Source organism: Pseudorca crassidens, chromosome 2 (assembly GCF_039906515.1).
Source record: "Pseudorca crassidens isolate mPseCra1 chromosome 2, mPseCra1.hap1, whole genome shotgun sequence".
NCBI classification, from domain to species: Eukaryota; Metazoa; Chordata; class Mammalia; order Artiodactyla; family Delphinidae; genus Pseudorca; species Pseudorca crassidens.
In genome coordinates, this window is record NC_090297.1 from 135,964,724 (window position 1) to 135,971,641 (window position 6,918).

The 6,918-nt window shown below is 38.7% G+C and overlaps 1 pseudogene; it reads left to right on the plus strand.

Moving 5' to 3' along the window:
* Nucleotides 1–3,833: 3,833 nt before the first annotated feature.
* On the plus strand, nucleotides 3,834–6,005 carry LOC137219766 (antizyme inhibitor 1 pseudogene; annotated as a pseudogene).
* The last annotated feature ends 913 nt before the right edge of the window (nucleotides 6,006–6,918 follow it).

Below are 6,918 nucleotides of genomic sequence, written 5' to 3' on the forward strand. Positions count from 1 at the left end.
AGGGCAAGCTTCCTTATTCACGGATTCCATATTTATGACTTTGCTTACTTGCTAAAATTTATTGTAATCGTAATCAATGGCTCTTTTATGGTTATTTGTGGACATATGTAGTACAGGGAAAATTTGAATTGCTCAAAATGCACATTCCCAGCTGAGGCAGAACAAGCTGTTGCTCTATTTTATCTCTCATACTCTAAATAAGCATCCTTTGTGCAATGCACTTAATGCCATGTTTTTGCATTTTTCTTGGTGATTTCCCTATTTAAAATAGCCCCCAAGGGTAGTGCTGAAGTGCTGTCTAGTGTTCCAAAGCACAAGAAAGCTTTGATGTGCATTAGGGAAAATATATGTGTGTTAGATAAGCTTTATTCAGTCATGAGATATAGTCCTATTGGCTGAGTTCAGTGAATCAACAACATATATTAAATAAGGTGTCTTTAAACAGAAACACACATAAAACAAGCTTACGTATGGATTGGTGGATGAAAATGTTGTGACCAGAGTCTCACAAAAATCTAACCCTGGGAGCTTCCCTGGTGGCGCAGTGGTTGAGAGTCTGCCTGCCGATGCAGGGGACACAGGTTCGTACCCCGGTCCGGGAAGATCCCACATGCCGCGGAGCGGCTGGGCCCATGAGCCATGGCCGCTGAGCCTGCGCGTCCGGAGCCTGTGCTCCGCAACGGGAGAGGCCACAACAGTGAGAGGCCCGCGTACCGCAAAAAAAAAAAAAAAAGAAAAAATCTAACCCTGTATTTTCCCTAGGAACAATGCTTCAGTATTCGCTAATTCAGTGTTTACAGCAACTATATGGAACGTAACCAGCAGGAATAACCAGAATTGGCTGTATATCAAAGGGTGACAGTTTGCCTTTTGGGAGATGAGAGGAACACACACAAAACGGATAATGAACAACGGAAACGGTATAAGTGGTATAAATGCCAAAGAATCAAAAAACTCAGGGCAAGCTAGAGGAAGGCTTTGTGAAAGCGGTGGCCATAAGTCTGGGCTCTGCAGAATGAAGAGGGTATATGTAGACCCAGGAAGCTAAGAGCAGGAGTGAGGAGTAGTCTTGTTTGGGGAGGAGAGGTTGAAAGCCAACTTGTTTGCATTTCAGGGTAATATTGAATCTGAGGCGTATGAGAAATAAGAGTAGACAAGTAGTGTGGAGGGTCCTGAATATTAGTCTGAGAGAATCTGAGTTTGTTCTTTAGACCAGTTGTTTGAAAAAGAAACGAAATAACTTTACTGAAGTATAATTTGCATAAAGTAAAATGCACCCATTTTAACTGTATAGTCTGATGAACTTTGACACATGTAAACACCACCACAATCAAGATATAAAACATGACTACAACCCTGAAATATTCCCTCATATTCCTTTGCAATCAACACTCCTATCGTTCATAATACTAGGCAAAAGATATGGCATCAATTTGCCTCCTACAGAATTTTATATAAATCAAACAGTAAGTGTTCTTTTTTTTTTTTTTAGTAAGTGTTCTTATGAGACTGGCTTCTTTTGCTCATCATAATGTTTTTGAGGTTTATCCACTTTGTATATAGCATAGAGTTTCTTAAAAAATGCTGAACAGTATTCCATTTTATGGATATACCAAAATTTGCAGATCCATCTGCCTCTTGTTACAACATTTAGCTTGTTTCCAGTTTTGAGCTATTATGAATAAAATTGCTATGGCCATTTAGGTACAACTCTTTTTTGTGGAAATATGTTCTCATTTTTCTTGGATACATATCTAAGAGTAATACTGCTGGGTCATAAGATAAGTGTATGTTTAACTTTTTAAGAAATGCCAAACTATTTCCAAAGTGGTTGAAACATTCTATCTAACCCTAGCCATGTATGAGAATTTCTGTTGTTCCATAGCCTAACAACTAATAGAGTTGGTCTAATATAGTCAGTCTTTAAAACTTTTGCCATTCTAATGGATGTGTAGTGGTATCTCATTGTGGTTTTAAATTAAATTTTCTTTGAGATAAATGCTCTTAAACATATTTTCACGTATTTGAGATTTTATATCTTATTTTGTGAAGTATCTGTGCAAATGTATTGCCATTTAAAAAATTGGTTGTTTGTCGGAAGACATTATTGGCCGGAAGACATTCCTGAAATATTCTGTATATTGGCCCTTTGTCACACATATGTATTATGAATTTTTTCTTGTGTGGCTTTTCATTTTTATGATGGTGTCTTTCGAAGAGCAGAAGTTTTTATTTTTGATGACCGTCAGTTTATTTTTTAATGGTTCATGCTTTTTTGTATCCTCTCTAAGAAATCTTTGCCTATCCCAAGGTCACAAAAATTTTCTCCTCTATCTTTTCCTCTAGAAGTTTCATAGTTTTAGCTCTTACATTTAAGTGTATGACCCATATCAAATTAGTTTTTGGTATATATGATGTGAGGGAAGGGTTGAGGTTCATTCTTTTCTGTATGGATATCCAGCTGTTTCAGTAGCGCTTGTTGAAACAACTCTTTTCCCCACTGTATTCCCTTGACACTTCTGTCAATAGTGATAACTGACCCATGTGAGTATGGACCTATTTCTGGACCCTCAATTCAGTTCTGTTGGTTTATATGATTATCCTTATATCCAAACCACAGTCTTGATTACTGTAGCTTTACAGTGAGTCTTGAAGTCCCTTACTTTAAGTGTTCCAACCTAATTCTTTTTCAAAATTGTTTTGGATATTTTAATTTCTCTGAAGTTACATATCAGTTTTAAAGTCAACTTGTCAAGTTCTGCAAGAGAGCCTGCTGGCATTTTCATCAGAATCCCAATCTGGATGTACATATCAATTTAAGCAGAATTAACATCTTAAAAATACTATTTTTAAGATGTTAATTCCAATCTATGAATATCGGATATCTTTCCAATTATTTAGGTCTACTTTAATTTACTCAAAAATGTTTTGTATTCCCCACACTCTGTGGCTCCTCACTCGGTTGCAGTGTTTCGTTTTTTCCCCTTCTCTGCCTTTTCTCATCCTTTCTCGCTCTCTGCTCTGCGGTGTGACGAGGCTGAATCCTCTCCGCACCCAGCCCTCGCCTTTCTTCTCCCCGCACTGTTGTTCTGTTTCTCTCCTTCGGCCGCCGCCACCACTGCTGCACAGGGGGTGTCGGTGCCGCGCTTTTCCCCCAACGTCGTCCCCGAAACCTATGGCCCAGGCCGCCTTGGGTATTTCTGCTCAAGGTAACCACATCCCTCTTTTAAAATTCCGCCTAAAAAGAGAAGACGCTTTACCCGACTCTTTGGGCCGTTATCTCACGGCGAACTTTCTGACCAAGTATACAACTACCCAGAGGGCCTAGGGGAAGTGCTGTATAGAGAGCAGTTCAACTTCAACGCTGAGCCACCTTGGGAACCTAGATGATGATAGGCGGGTTCCATCTCCTAACTTGTCCATTTTGTTGCATATTCTAAGGACCCAGATGTAAGGGTTGGTGGCCCGTCTCTTGTTTTTCCTGCTTTATGACTTTCGGCTTTGTGGAATACGGCTGAGATGAAAGGACTTATTGACGATGCAAACTACTCCGTTGGCCCGTTGGCTGAAGGAACAAACCTTGGAAATGTTGCTGATAACTATGTTTATGAACATACCTTGACAGGGAAAAATGCATTTTTTGTGGGAGATCTTGGAAAGATTGTGAAGAAACACAGTGGGTGGCAGAACATAGTGGTCCAGATAAAGCCATTCTACACGGTAAAGTGCAACTCCACTCCAGCTGTACTTGACATTTGGGCAGCTCTTGGAACTGGATTTGCTTGTTCCAGTAAAACTGAAATGGCTTTAGTGCAAGAATTGGGTGTATCTCCAGAAAACATCATTTACATAAGTCCTTGCAAGCAAGTGTCTCAGATAAAGTATGCAGCAAAAGTTGGAGTGAATATCATGACATGTGGCAATGAAGTCAAATTGAAGACAATTGCACGTGATCACCCAAATGCCAAGGTCTTACTACATATGGCAACAGAAGATAATATTGGAGGTGAAGAGGGTAACAAAGTTTGGCACTACCCTGAAGAACTGTAGGCATCTTTTGGAATGTGCTAAGGAACTTGATGTCCAAATTATTGGGGTTAAATTTCATGTTTCAAGTGCTTGCAAAGAATCTCAAGTATATGTACATGCTCTATCTGATGCTCGATGTGTATTTGAAATGGCTGGAGAATTTGGCTTCGCAATGAACATGTTAGACATTGGCTTCACAGGAACCGAATTTCGATTGGAAGAGGTTAATCATGTTATCAGCCCTTTGTTGGATGTCTACTTTCCTGAAGGATCTGACACTAAGGTAATTTCTGAACCCGGAAGCTACTACGTGTCTTCTGCATTTACACTTGCAGTTAATATCATTGCAAAGAAAGTTGTTGAAAATAAGTTTTCCTCTGGAGTAGGAAAAACCGGAAGTGATGAACCAACCTTCATGTATTATATGAACGACGGTGTTTATGGTTCTTTTGCAAGTAAACTGTCTGAGGACTTAAATACCATTCCAGAGCTTCACAAGAAATACAAGGAAGATGAGCCTCTGTTTACAAGCAGCCTTTGGGGTCCATCCTGTGATGAGCTTGATCAAATTGTGGAAAACTGTCTTCTTCCTGAGCTGAATGTGGGAGATTGGCTTATCTTTGATAACATGGGAGCAGATTCTTTCACAAACCATCTGCTTTTAATGATTTTCAGAGGCCAGCTATTTATTATATGATGTCATATGGTGATTGGTATGAGATGCAAGATTCTGGAATTACTTCAGACACAATGATGAAGAACTTCTTCTTTGTGCCTTCTTGCATTCAGTTGAGCCAAGAAGACAGCTTTTCCACTGAAGCTTTAGCAGGCATTAATGCTTTTTTAGATCTGAAGTTGCAGGTTAAGCTTGTCCGGTCTACATTCCAGTGTGGAAAAAATTTGAACAATCTTATTCGGTTAATTCTCTTGGAAACAAAAACTACTAGTAATAGCTATTTGGGACCAGACAAAATTAGCTCTCATCTATAATTCACTGGGGGTAATTGAGATGAAGAGAATGTATCCACATTTAAACTTACCAGTTTGCCCTACCCCTTAAGCGTTTAAAATAAAATATGCAACAAAAAGGATGACTTAGTGGAGATGGAAGCCCATTAATTGGGTTCCTCATTTAAATGTTTACATACAAGGACACAGTTTTTATACTAAGGATTCGTGTTAAAAAGTCTTGTAAAGTTAATGTCTTTCACCCAGATATACCAAATGTCAGTGGAAGACCAGTGTGACTTCATTAGATATGTTTAGTGTATTTAGAATGTGTAAATTTGTGCTTTGAACTGTAGTTTAATAAACGTAAAATTGCATCATAGTATCTGTTGTATTTGACCTAATGTTACCCTTGTATGATTGCAATAAAATTTTGTGTAGATTTTACTGTTTTTTCAGGCTAAAGCTTTGGGAAAGGGGCTAGCTAGCAAAGGCAGTTTCGAAAGAGATGTGTATATGGACGATTTAGAAGGTTATTTTCCTTTATAGCCCATTTAAGTTTAGTTTGGCTCAGTACATTTTTCAGTTATTTAATTAGTAATTTAAGTAAAATGTTTGGTAAATCATTGTGAAGTTGAGATTCATTATGGAGAGTTGATGTGCAGTAAGCATGATGTTTAACAATTTTAACACCGAAAATGTTAATCCTGCATAAACCAATTGTAATAATTAATAGCTGTTTCTGTACAGATAGAGTGCATAGAGTACCTTAGTAAATCTTTGAATCACATATCTTTTGGCTGAAATGGAAGATTCTGTTAAGTACCTTGAATAAACTTTGGGGGAGGGAAATAAAATTGCAGAAAACTCTGCAGCTCACTAAATCTTAAAGAAGGGCTACATCTATATCCAGAAACCTGATGCTCCTTTGCATGGAATATTATTTAAGGTGAAAATTGTGAGGTAGGGTGCGGTGAAGCACACCTATTTTCAATTTCTCAGTTGCAGTGATTTCAAACTTAGGGTTTGTTTTGTTTTAGCTATTAGCTTCTTGTTATTTCCTATTTGTTCAGCTTAGTGTAGTTTTAATTCTTTTCATACTAAAATTTTATGGTGATTGGGGGAAGTGAGTTAGAGTCACTAACCTGACAGTTGTTGCCAGGAATTTGCGTTGTTCACTGCTAGTATATTTGTTATCCTAGATCTCAGAATCACAATAGTAATAAACAACAGGGGTCATTTTTTCCTAACTTACTCTATGTTCAGATGTGGAATTTCTGTCTACCAAGAGGAAATGTGACTTCACTTTGGTGGCAATGGACAGAAAATTCTACCTGTGCTAATAGGAGAAGTTTGGAATGCACTTAATAGTTGGTTTTTACACCTTGATTTCAAGGTAGAAGGAAATTGATCATGAGTCTCTAATAAATTTCAATCTCTTAAACCAGTAGGTGCTTAATATTTTTGATTTGATTAATTCCCATTTGAATTTTGTGGGTTCTATTAATTTTAAAAAAAAGGACCCCAATCTGTTGTTCTAATTACCCTTGGACTTTTACAAGGTGTAATGTGGGGTTTTATGCAAAATTCCAAGCTACCATGCAACTTTTTTTTTTTTTTTTTTTTGTGGTAAGCGGGCCTCTCACTGTTGTGGCCTCTCCCGTTGCGGAGCACAGGCTCCGGACGCGCAGGCTCAGCAGCCATGGCTCACAGGCCCAGCCGCTCTGCGGCATGTGGGATCTTCCCGGACCGGGGCACGAACCCGCATCCCCTGCATCGGCCGGCGGACTCTCAAACACTGCGCCACCAGGGAAGCCCCATGCAACTTTTTTTAACTGTAATAAGGAGGAGGAATTGTTCCTAACCTTCTTTACTTGTTGTGCTTTTTGGTCCAGAAATGCCAAATCTTTTAAGAGATGGTACAACTTTGAGTCATTGGCC